Source organism: Triticum dicoccoides, chromosome 5B (assembly GCF_002162155.2).
Source record: "Triticum dicoccoides isolate Atlit2015 ecotype Zavitan chromosome 5B, WEW_v2.0, whole genome shotgun sequence".
Classification (NCBI taxonomy): domain Eukaryota; kingdom Viridiplantae; phylum Streptophyta; class Magnoliopsida; order Poales; family Poaceae; genus Triticum; species Triticum dicoccoides.
The window spans coordinates 301468590-301482028 of NC_041389.1; positions in this window are offsets into that span (position 1 = coordinate 301468590).

Consider the following 13439-nt stretch of genomic DNA (forward strand, 5'->3'; position numbering starts at 1 on the left):
ACCAAGACGCTGGACGGCGCCAGGGAGCAGGAGGTGGCCTTGGAGGAGAAGATCAAGGCCGACGAGGCGCTGCTGGCGAGTGCCGCTGCCGCCCAGGACGCTTTTAGGGAGAATGTGGAGCACTGGATCGAGGGTCTCGTGGATGTTGCCACAGCCATCGACAAGGAGCTGGCGCAGCTGGGGATGGAGGATCTCGGGTATTCCTCCGACGATCACCTCCAACCCAGCGCCAAGCGCAGCTTGTTCTTCAAAGGCATGGCGACGACCCTCCAGCGACTCCGGGAGAAGATCCCAAAGCAGCTGGCCGACGAGTCGCGCAAGATCTGCACGGGAGCTCTTCAAAAGGTGCTGGTGAAGGTGGCCTTCCGCAACCCAGGCCTCAACCTCACCAACGTCCTCAGGACCTTGCCGCCAGATGCTGATCTGGAAGCGCTCAAGACCCTTGTCGCACCCATTGTGGACAAGGTGAGCGGGATCAAGAGGGTTGAGGGCGATCGCGTAGATTAGGCCGCCCGTCTTCTCTTTTTCTTGTTGCTGCTGGTCATGTTATGAGAACAATCTGTTAGAGCTGCGACAAGCTATCTTGTAATATGACTCTATTTTGGGTAGCGATTGCTATGTTATTTCCTGTACTTGATTCCTTCCTTTGTATGTTTTTGCCCTACGCTTTTAGGGAACTTGTCGGCGTAGGCACATTAGCCGCGAGCGCTGAGTGCGGGACGTCAGCAGCCTACTGGCGGAGCCGCTACCAACAAGAAACCTTGTCGCAACTAGTCGCGGCTCACTTAAGTTGTTGAGCGGACTCGAAACAAAGTAAGGGCGCAACTAGCTACGAGTTGGTTCCTCCGTGCATAGGTTTTCCCACACAAAGCAGGGTCGTTCGAGGAAGATAACTTAAAAAAGTTAAAACTGATTGCTCAAACTTTAGCAACTTAGCTTTTCTGTCGTTTGCTTCCCGGTAAGGCGAAACTTCTTCGAACGACGCTTGGTCCACACCATTATCTTCTCCTTTCCCCCCGGCAAACTTGTGGGCGAGGGAACCTTCCTTTCTTTGAGAAAGAGAAAGAAGAGAAAATAAAGATATGGAGCCTTACGGCTCGTTATTGCTTACCGGGGGTAGGCGCTGCACAAAGTGTCAGATAATGCATGCAAGAAAAAAGTAGAAAGCATGAAATTGACAAGATGTGCGGAGCACATGAGCTTTACTTATGCATGGGGTCTGCGCCCGGCTTCGTACAAAGGATTATATGCAACATCGGCAAGACTTGTACAAAAGGTGGTTGCCGGAACAGGTTCCGGCAACCGCGCCCTATGGGTAAAACTTACGAAGATGCTCAATGTTCCAGGAGTTACTCACCGGAATGCCATCTTCGGTATCAAGGCGGACAGCGCCAGGCCTAGTGACTCGTTTCACCCGGTACGGGCCTTCCCACTTCAGCGTCAACTTGTTGGAATTCTTGGCGGACTGAACGCGCCGAAGAACAAGGTCGCCTTCCTCGAGACTTCTGGCATTAACTTTGCGGCTATGGTAGCGGCACAAAGCTTGCTGGTATCGAGCAGCTCGTACAGCGGCCTAAAGACGGTCCTCCTCATGGAGCAGCGCGTCATCTTGTCGCAGCTGCTCTTGCTCAATCTCATCATAAGCGAGCACTCGAGGTGACCCGTATACGAGTTCCGTGGGGAGAACTGCCTCTGCTCCATAGACTAGAGCCAAAGGTGTCTGGCCAGTGGCTCGATTTGGCGTCGTCCTGATCGACCAAAGAACCACCAGCAGCTCCTCAATCCAGTTCTTTCCGCACTTGCGCAGCCTGTCAAAAGTCCTGGTCTTGAGCCCACGCAGCACTTCAACATTCGCCCTTTCCGCTTGACCGTTACTTCTCGGATGAGCAACAGAAGCGAAGCAGACCTTGGCGCCAAGATCTTGGACGTACTGCATGAAGGTGCGGCTCATGAATTGCGTGCCGTTGTCGGTGATGATCCTGTTAGGGATCCCGAAGCGGCAAACAATCGACCTGAAGAACTTGACTGCTGACTGTGCTGTCACCTTCCTCATTGCTTCCACTTCCGGCCACTTTGAGAACTTGTCTATTGCAACGTACAAGTACTCAAAGCCCCCGACAGCTCGGGGAAAGGGGCCGAGGATGTCAAGCCCCCAGACCGAAAATGGCCAGGATAAAGGGATCGTCTGGAGAGCTTGAGCTGGCTGGTGTATCTGCTAGGAATGGAACTGGCACGCTTCACAATTGGTTACTTGTGCAGTTGCATCCTGGAGGGCTGTCGGCCAAAAGAAACCTTGCCGGAACGCTTTGCCTGCAAGTGCTCTTGCGCCAATGTGGTGACCACATATGCCTCCATGTATCTCTGCCAACAGCTTTTGTCCGCCTTCCCGGTGAATACACTTCAATTTCACGCCGTTGAGTCTTCTTCTGTACTGTATGTTGTCGACAAACTGGTACATACTTGACTGCCAGGCTACTCTTTCCGCTTCTTCTTGCTCTTCGGGAAGTTCTCCTGTCTGAAGGAAACGGACAATCTGCTGTGCCCATGCTGGAGCTTGTGGCTCGACAACAAGGACTAAAGGCACATCTGCTGCTGCGGGAACATCCGCTTCTACGGCGAGAACCTGCGGCTCAGCCGGAGCTTGACGTTCCCCGGCAAGCTTGCCGGAGCAAAACTTGTCGGGAGCGTTTGCTTCAACGGAACAAACCCTAGGGCTTGCCAGAGCAGACTGCTCCTCAGCATCCTTGGTGTTGATCTTGAGGACCTTCTTGGCGGCGGCTTCGGGGAGCTCTGCCGGAAAATAGTCACCAGAAATCAACTTCCTCTTCTTGCTCTGTCCAGTTGATGGCGTTACAGACGGTTGAGTCAGTTTGAGCACAAAGATCCCTAGTTCCACAGGTAACTTAAGTGCGGCGCACTTCGATAGGCCATCGGCAATGTCGTTCTGAGCTCTTGGAACATATTCCATCTGTAGGCCGTCAAAGTGCTCTTCTAGCTTTCTCACTTCACCAATGTAAGCTTCCATCAACGGACTCTGATAATTCTTGTTCACTTGGCGGACGACAAGCTGTGAGTCCCCCCTGACAATTAGCTTCTTGATCCCAAGGTCTGCTGCGATCCTAAGACCGGCAAGCAAACCTTCATACTCTGCGGTATTGTTCGTTGCTTGCTCCTTGGGAAAGTGCATCTGGACTACGTACTTGAGGTGCTCTCCGGTGGGTGCAACAAGTAGCACGCCCGCACCGGCGCCTTGCAGCGAGAAGGCACCATCAAAGTACATCAGCCACTCTTTGCTTGCTTCCTTGACGGGGATGCTCGTTTCTGGAATTTCTTCATCTTGTGTTGGCGTCCACTCTGCTATGAACTCTGCCAATGCTCTGCTTTGGATAGTTGAAGTGCTCTCAAACTTGAGGCCAAAGCTTGACAGTTCCAGTGCCCACTCGACAATCCTGCCTGTTGCTTCTGGATTTCGCAGTATCCTCTTCAGCGGAAAACGAGTGACGACTGTGATCTCATGTGCCTGGAAGTAATGGCGCAGCTTTCTCGAGGCCATGAGAAGGCCAAAAAGCAATTTCTGCACACCAGAGTACCTTGACCTAGCCCCTGCAGAAGGGAACTGACAAAGTAAACTAGGCGCTGCACCATTCTTTTCTGCATCTTCTCACGCGCCTGCGTAGATCCATCTTTGTCGGGATTAGAGCTTGCTAGTGAAGTCCCCTGCTTGTCGCTGGATGCATCTGCCGTGGTTGCTAGCTCATCATCCGCCTCCCTCTCCGCTACTAACGTAACACTAACCACTTGATTGGTTGCCTCTATATATAGCATCAACTTCTCTTGTGGCTTAGGTGCGACAAGTGTTGGAGTGGAGGACAGGTATCTCTTTAAGTCCTGCAGTGCAGCCTCCGCTTCCGGAGTCCATTTCATTGGACCTGCCTTTTTCAAAATTTTGAAAAATGGCAGGGTGCGCTCAGCAGACCTAGAGATAAACCTGCTGAGAGCAGCTATGCAACCGGCAAGTCTTCGTACATCCCTGACGCGCTTTGGTGCTTCAATCTACTCAATGGCCTTGATCTTGTCGGGATTGGCTTCAATTCCCCGCTGAGACACGAAGAACCCGAGAAGCTTGCCAGAGGGGACTCCAAACACACACTTCTTGGGGTTAAGCTTGAGGTTGATCTTGCGCAGATTTGCAAAGGTTTCGTCTAAATCTTGAATCAGAGTCGCCTTGTCCTTGCTCTTGACCACTATGTCATCCATGTAGGCTTCCACATTTCTGTGTATTTGCGGTTCAAAAGCGTCATGGACTACCCTTGCAAATGTTGAACCAGCATTCTTTAAACCGAAAGGCATCCGTACGAAACAGTATGTGCCACATGGGGTGATGAATGCGGTCTTCTCCTCATCCTCTTCTGCCATGAAGATCTGATGGTATCCTGAGTATGCATCAAGAAATGAAAGCAAGTCACATCCGGCCATGGAGTCAACAATCTGGTCGATGTGCGGCAAGGGAAATGGGTCTTTGGGACAAGCTTTATTGACATCGGTAAAGTCGATACAAAGCCTCCATTTCCCATTTGCCTTGCGCACGACTACAGGGTTGGCCAACCACGTAGGATGGAGCACTCCTCTGACAAGGCCTGCTGCTTCCAATTTCTTGATTTCTTCTGCGATGAATTCTTGGCGCTCCACTGCCTGTTTCCTGACTTTCTGCTTGACGGGCCACGCATGAGGACAGACGGCAAGCTGGTGCTCGATTACTTTCCTGGGAACACCGGGGATGTCAGATGGTTGCCACGCAAATACGTCGACGTTCGCCCGCAGGAAAGCAACGAGCGCTCTTTCCTATTTAGGGTCGAGAGTGGCACTGATGGTGAAGGTACCACCAGTGCCATCCTCCTTGGCGGACACCTTCTTGGTCTCTGGTGGAGCTGCCATTGTCTTCTTACACTTGCCGGTGGAGCTCGATGGTGCGTCCTCGACGGTAGTGCAGCACTCCGAAGAGGTGCGCTTGCCGGAGTGGGCATCAGAACTCTTGCCGGACTTGGTCTTCTTTGCCCCGGGAGCTTCAACGGCAAGTGACTTGTGATCTGTTGCGGCTGCTGCTTCCCGGTAGATCTTGTCGGCGCAGATAAGAGCATCCTTCTTGTCGCCAGGGACAGAGATGACACTTATCGGGCCTGGCATCTTCAGCATGTTGTATGCATAGTGAGAGGCTGCCATGAATTTGGCGAGTGCTGGACGACAGAGTATCCCATTGTAAGGCAATGGAAAGTCAGTAACGTCAAAAGTGACCCTCTCAGTCCTGAAGTTCAACTCGCTGCCAAATGTCACTGGCAACGTGATCTTTCCCTTCGGCTTGCTCCTTCCCAGATTGATTCCTTGGAATGTGCCGGTCTCTTCAAGCCCGCCATCAGGGATCTGGAGTTTCTGGAGTACCACGGAGGAGATCAGGTTCAAACCGGCCCTGCCGTCAACTAGCATCTTAGTGACCTTGAGGTTGCGGATAGTTGGTGAAACCAACATCGGCAAGCACCCGACCGCAGTTATGCGATCAGGGTGGTCCTCAATATCAAAGATGATAGGCGTGCTGGACCATTTTCAGAGGCTTGTGTGACTCGACGGGTGGTTCTGCCGCATTGACTTCCCGCACCCACTGCTTGAGCTGGCGGTGTGAAGTATGCAGAGAAGCACTGTCGTCAACGCACATGACCTCTGTGGCTTTCTGGAACTCCTGCTCATCGATCTCGTCATCATCCATATCTTCATCGTCGTCGTCATCTTCATCCTTGTCGCGGCCGCGGGGAGGTCTGTCTCCTTGCCGCTGCTTGGCCTTGCCGCGGCGTCCTCCTCGGCCGGGGCGTTTCTTGCCGGCTCCTCTAGCACCTTCCTGGGCTTTCTCCTTGTCGCGTCGCTTGTATTCAGCCTTTTGCTGCTCGACAAGCTGCTCAACCTTCTTGCAGCTCTGGAGGTCATGGCCCTTGGTGCGGTGGATCTTGCAGTACTACTTGTTGGTGCCGTCCTGCTTGTCGGCGACCGCCACAGCCTGCTAGTTGGTGCCTGCGGCAATCTTCTCGTCGGAGCTACCAGCTTTGGCTTTCTTGGCGCCACCTTCGTTGCCGGACTGCTCAACGACTAGCACATCTTTGCCTTTCTTCTTCCTGTTGTTCCGCCGCTGGTTTTTCTTTGCCGGGGCAGCCTCCTCACTATCAGATCCTCATGCTTCTGTATTCTCTCCTGGGAGCTTCCTCTCTTCCTCAGCACGTGCACACTTGTCGGCCAGGGCATATAGCTCACTAACGTCTCTGATCTTGCACATCGCCATCTCCTCCCGCATCCTGCGGTTTCACACGTTCTGATAGAACGCGCTGATTACCGCGGCAGGGTGGACATCTGGGATGTTGTGCTGTACACGGCTGAATCTCTGAATGTACTTGCGCAGGGGCTCTCCTTCCTTCTGGGCGAGCAGATGAAGGTCGCTCTCTTGGCCATGAGGCTTGTGGCCGCCTGTAAAGGCACCGACAAACTGATGGCATAGGTCTGCCCAGGAGGATATGGAGTTGTTCGGCAAGTGCATGAGCCAGGATCTGACATTGGGCTTGAGCACCAGCGGGAAGTAGTTGGCCAGGATCTTGTCGTCCCGCCCCCCGGCAGCTTGCACCGCGATGGTGTAGACGCTGAGGAACTCCGACGGATGCAACTTGCCGTCATACTTCTCTGGTACGTCTGGCTTGAAATTCTTCGTGCTGGGCCACTGGACTTGCCGCAGCTCACGAGTGAACGCATGGAAACCTATCGCATACGGCAAGTCGCCTGGTTCCCCTGGTGCATGCATGCCGACAGAGGGCCCAGCGCGCTGGTCCGATTGACACCGCGCTTCTCTTTGGTGCTCGATGCGAGTACGAGCGTCTTCTTGCTGTCATTCGTGAAGAACTTGGCGCTGATCACGACGAGCTCGTGGATCTGATGATGCGGTGGAGTCGCTGTCGAGGTGGATCCGGCGAGTCGGTGATCTTGGCCTTCGGGGTGGAGAGTGCATGGTGGTTGCACCCCCACCGGTTTCGTCGCCATCGGCTCGTGCCTGGCAGTCCTGCCGCGACAGCGATGTACTCGGCTGCCGCGGAGTGTCGCCGTTGGCGAAGCCGATGAGACTCTGAATGGTGGCCCTCCATCCGTCGATCTTGTCTTCCGTTGGAGGGTAATCTAGGAGCAGTTGAGCTTGCGCCAAAGCTTCTGCTGGAGTGGTGGGCGGCAGTGGCGAATGGTGCGAGGAGCGGGATATGCTCGGACTTCTAACTATGTTAGAAGGAGCAGTATCCCGTCCAGGCCCGTGCCTCGCTCGTGCCAGCATGTTGGCGTGCATGCTGGTCTTGAGCACCCCGAGATCCACCAGATCGATCTTGGTCCAACAACGTATGGCACTGCGAATACCATGACGCTGTCGGTCCTGCACCTCCTAAGATGGGGGCGGTGCATGTAGGGACGCCGAGGTCTGCGCGGCCTTGTCCTTGGACCTGGCAGTACCGTGAGCTCCCTCGTCGATGTCCGTTCTTCCGCCGGCGTCTACCCCACCACCCGTTTACTTCGGTGGTGGTGGGATCGACGTGGACGGAACAGCTGCCGCCGAAGCCTTCTTCTTCGGTGGCATGTCGATGAAGAAGATGGAGATCTAGCTCATGTGAACGCCGGATCAGGTTCACACAACCTCGACGCCCCCTACCTGGCGCACCAAAGATGTCGGGGAAACTGATCCACGAACACCTATGGGACTGGCGGACCGAGCCCCTTTCGGTTCGGCGGGGGGCGGAGATCGCACGAAGAGCGGATCGAGGCGAAGCACACGAGCAGTTTACCCAGCTTCAGAGCTCTCCGGAGAGATAACACTCCTACTGCTGCATGTCTGAGTGTATTGAGTTCTTGCTCGAGAGCGCTGAGTGCTACAGTACACACTAGCTGCTAACGAGACCGAGCGTGAGTGTTTTTCTTCCTTCGAACCCCCCTCTACATTGCGCATGGGCCTCCTTTTATATGCTAAAGGGGTCACCGACAGGTGGCAACGTAGACAAGGGTAAAAATGGAAAAGGAATTGCGGTTGGTACAACCACCTGTACAGTGTATCTTACCTAACCCTGACGGCAGGGGACAAAGGCATTAAATGCCGTCTACGTCACCCAAATAGTGCAAAAAGGGACCGTCAGGGACGCCACCGCTCGCCACGATGGCAATCTTCTCAGCGTCGCTTGCCACCGCGCACCGCTGGCTGCACAGCCTCTTGCCACACGCACCTGGAAAGGCCCCAGGGCGACACGTTGGTGGATGTGCTGGAGCGCGGGTACATAGTGGTATCTTGCCGCAGCAAGCGCCTTGCCGCGGTCGTTGTCTTGTCGCGTCCGGAATCTTGTTGCTCACCGGGCCTTGCTGGGACGTGTGGCGCGTCGTGGCAAGTTCCTTGAGATGCCTTGGTTGGCCTTCCCGGCAAGCTCCTCTGGCCTGGGCCTTGTCTCCTTGGCTTGAATACTTTGTTCTTGAATGGCTCCAAAGGAACCACGGAGGACCTTGGCGGTCACCCGGAAAGCCTTGCCGTGGGGTGCTGCGACTGCCCGTGCACAAGTTCGGGATACTAGGGTACCCCTACTCTAGTACACCGACACTTTTCTTCATTACATTTCCATTTGTCAACAATGTTTGTACATTAAACTACTCTTCTTGTGAATCAGCCATTTGGGTGGGAGATGGAAAAATCTGGAGTGGAAACCAGGCCTTCAGAGCAGACAGTGCTACCTGTCGAAGCAGATCTCTTGTTGGATCCCGATAGCTCCTCAGCGATGGATTCAGAGACGGATGAGCAGTCCTATTCCCCCACTGAGGTGTATGCTCTAACTTGGCACGGTTATACTACTCATATCATGTATACGGTGTCTTGCATTGCATAGTTTAGACATCATATACACAATATTCAACACCATGTTCTTAGTTTAGACATCATATCGAATGCCCTCTGTTTAGCATATAAATCACATATGTGAATTAAATGATGCGATCCTAATTACTTAGATAACATGTAGGTGAATTATGTCATGCGATCCTGTTTAGTTATTCATTATATCTTTGAATTATGTTATGCTATGCTATCCAGTTTAGATAGACATCATATATGTGAAATTATGTCATGCTATCCATTTTAGTTAAACAATATACATGTCAACTATTTCATGCCCTCTTTTTTCCACACTATCTATTGCATCTGTCTCTCATACAATGTCTGTACATTCAACTATGTTTCCTGTTTATCAGCCATTTGAATTGGAGCGGGTGATGCAAGTATCTAGCGGAATAAAAACACGGTCTTCAAATAAAACAGTGCTACCTCTTGGTGGAGATAGCACCCCGGTTATACATGCACAAGAACCAGCCCTACCACACATAACCCAAACTCTCGCAGATTGTACCCCTACTGCGATGGACAGAGAACCAGCTTCACCCAACCTAACCCCAACCCCAGCCGATAGTAACCCAGTTCCTGTTGACACAACACCATCTCCACCACAGAGCTCCCAAACAAGAGCAGTTAGTAAGGCAGCTCCAGTGCCCAAAGGGCCAGTACTATCACGGCGAACCCCAACTCCACCAGTTAGTACGCCTATTCCTGTGGAGGAAGCAAAACCAGCTAGTCATAGTTTAGCATCTATCGCATTTGATGTTGTTAGATCATATGTGCGTATCTTCCCATCTTGGAAATATTATACTAAAGATGAAGGAAAATGCCAGTTGCAGGTGTTTGTCCAGGAGTTATGTGTAAGTAATGTTATTCATGGCAATTACTTTGCTTTGTCCCATACATCCTACCTCCATGATGGTTATAATACAACAAATTTTCCCATTTTTCTCTATAGAGAAGGACCGATTTGGAAACTCAGGATGAGGTAACCTGTGCTAATACCTCTGCTATCTTCAAGAATGCTTGGTGGCAGTATCGGAATTACCTGAAGGAAACGTACTTCACTGGCAAAGAAACTCATCAAATTCCCTTACGTTCTCCTGAGACACGTTTACTGGACGATGACTAGGAACGCCTTGTTCTGTACTGGTCCCGAACCAAGAATGTGGTAAGGTCTATGAGCTCATTTTCCATTTTTAAGTATTATATTCTTGCATCTTACTGTACTCTGTTCATGTAGAACAAGTGCCTAAACCTGAAGAACAACTGTTCTAATTTAAGATTCCATTGCTATCATAGTTCAAAAAAGCGCTAGGCGTTAATTGTGTGTTTTGCCACCGCCTTGCGCTTTATTGACCAAAGCGCATGCTTATGCACAATGCACAGATTATGCGTAGTTATGCACAATGCGTTTTGCCAACGCCTAGAGCCTAGGTGCGCTTAAGCACTCGCTTAGGCGCACCTTTTTTAACTATGATTGTTTTGCTCTTGTATCACTTTATTTACTCATACAAACTTATTTTTAAATTGAAGGATCCAATCGAAACTCCAATGGCACATCAGGTATGTTCACGCATGTTTCTTTAATAGGTTTGCTCTTATCAATAGCTCTGTTGATTTCAATTTCAATTGTGTATACAGTTAACTTTCATATCATGCACCTTACTAGCATCACAATAGAGCCAATAGTGTTTTTGTACATTTAGACCCGTTGTACCCATTTAAAATCTTGTTGTGCCGTGTAGTTTCCCACGCTTTGTATTCTTTCACTGTTGCTTTGTCTTGAAATGATATGATTTGAACCGTGTCCCTATTTTGATTTGGCAAGACAATGCAGTGACCATAGGACATAGATATATGTTTTTTTGATGCTTTTATTATGTACTAGTACTTGGCAATAGAAAACTTGGTAGTTTAATCCTGTCCACCTTACTAATGAACTGGTTCACCGGAATGAGTTTCATATACTAGTACATGCTAAACTTGTTATGTGTCTGCTTGTTTCTTCTTTTAGAATGCTGACAGAATATTGGGGAAGAGTGCCTTATTAAGCAATGGTAAAGGAAGTAATGCAGATAAGGTTCAGTATAGTGACACATCCTTGTTGGTCTCCAACAAAGCTGATAAAACAGCTGAGGATGACTATCTTGAACACAGCGAGACAACCCCAAACTCCTGTCTTGGTTTAGTGTTCGAGTTACTGGCCACTACCGCTTGCACAAGCTATTCAAACTCACTGTCTGAATTAGTTCAGTTTCTTGAGTCTCAACGACAAGCTGAAAGACATCGATCAACTGTGCTGCGACAAGAAGCGGAAGGACTGTGGAAGTCACTGGAGCATTCAGATGCATACTTTCTGGTGCAACAGCAAGCGTTGGAGGATTTTAGCGCCAAACAGGACAAAGCTAATCAGCTTGCTAAGCTTACTGCCAGCATGGTGGATACCCAGGATAACATTTCTTGAGATCTTCTGAAGTTTTTTCAGTTATGCTCTTGTTTTGCTGCTGCGTTTATTTGCACTGGTGGCCAATTTTGACGGACAGTGTATGTAATATGCTGCTTTGTTCCCTATATTTGCACTGGTGGTGAACTTTGATGCCTAGTGGATGTAATATGTGTAATAGCGGTAATAGGCTAGCGTTAATTGCTTGCTTATTTATTTCCTTATTGTCTTGTTTAGTTGTTTGCTTGTAGTCACTACAGTTCTTTTTCTGTATTTTTCTAGTGGCCACAATAGCCTATTTTTGGTAACTAGGCCAAAATAAACATGGCAACACACGGACTATTGTAACCATGGGCCTCCTGCTGGCCGTATGATCCATGGGCCTTCGTCCGGCCGTAGGATCCATTGGCCTTCTATACGGGCCGTATGATCCATCGGCTTTCTATATGGGCCTTAGGGTCCATGGGCCTTCTATGGGCTGTACGATCCATGGGCCTTCTACGGGTCGTACTATCCATGGGCCTCATACGGGCCGTAGGATCCATGGGCATTCTACGAGGCATATCATCATTTCGCCAATCATGGGCCATACTATTCGTGGACCATAATGGGCCGTTAATAGGCCGTATTTGATAACTCTATGAAAACAGCCCAACGGGTTTTTTTGACATGAAAATGGCCCAACGTATTAACGGTCCGCAAACGGGTCGACTTTAACGATGGGCTGAATTTGGCCCACAAGCAGAAAATGACAGTAACGGGCCGTATGTAACCGAATGCTGCAAATGAGACCAAGAATCAATGGGCCCTGAGAAGGCCGAAAGATAACTTGGGCTGGAAATGGCCCAATGGAATAACAGGCCATTCATGGCTATAAAGTGATACACTGTTCATTACGGGCTAGTTTGTGGGCCAAGAGTTACAAAGGTCCTCATATGGGCCAAAAGAAGTCATGGGCCACACATGGGCCGAAAGTTAAAACGGGCTGAATCATATTGGACAGCCCAGATAATGCTACTGGGCCTAATTCGGATAGGGCGTAACGGGCCCTGGATTAGCGGGCTGTAAATGGGCTATATGCGAACAGGCCGTTAACAGGCTTTCCGTGGGTCGGGCCGCCACCTTTTAACCAAGTCAAACGGGGCGGCCTTTTCATAGGAATGGGCCTCTGTTGGGCCGTGCCACATGTCGCCGTATCATAGGCGACTTCGGTCCAATGAGCAGATGACATCTGTCCCAACGGTGAGCCGACACGTATTTCCTCCAGCCAATAATGATTTTACACGTGGAAAATCCCCATTGGTCGGGGCTGTTAGCGGGTTATCGGATCCAAAACCCGACCTGATAGCTTAACGGCGTCCCGTTACGGTGGATGCCACGTGTCGGTCACCCTTGACGAAAGAACTTCTATGACGCGCGATTTATCGTCATGGAAGTGGACACTTCCGTGATGATAATTTTGGTAATGTCATGGAACACTTCTACGACAACACAGGTATCACTATCTTGATTCTGTCATAAATTTGCCATGGATGTACATACATGACAAAGAACGCGACCTACTGTGACAAACAGTTATCATCACGTTCCGCTACGAGGGTCCCACGAGGGTGGGGGGCGCGCCCTCCTGCCTCGTGGCTGCTTCATGGCTTCCTTGATGTCCACTTCAAGTCTCCTGGATTGCGTTTGTTCCAAAAAAGATCCTCGTGAAGGTTTCATTCCGTTTGATATTCCTTTTCTGCGAAACACCAAAATAGGCAAAAAACAGCAAATTGCACTGGGCCTTTGGTTAATAGGTTAGTCCCAAAAATAATATAAAAAGGTATATTAAAGCCCATTAAACATCCAAAACAGATAATATAATAGCATGGAACAATCAAAAATAGATATGTTGAGACATATCATCGGTCAAGGTGATCATGGATGTCCACACGGCCCCACGAATATATAGGCTTGTCATCGATAACCACGCAAGGGAGTGTACCGTTTGAAGACAACCACTACATGCATATGTATGGAGGTGATGCGTGCATGCATGTTTGAATACCATTTCACAACATT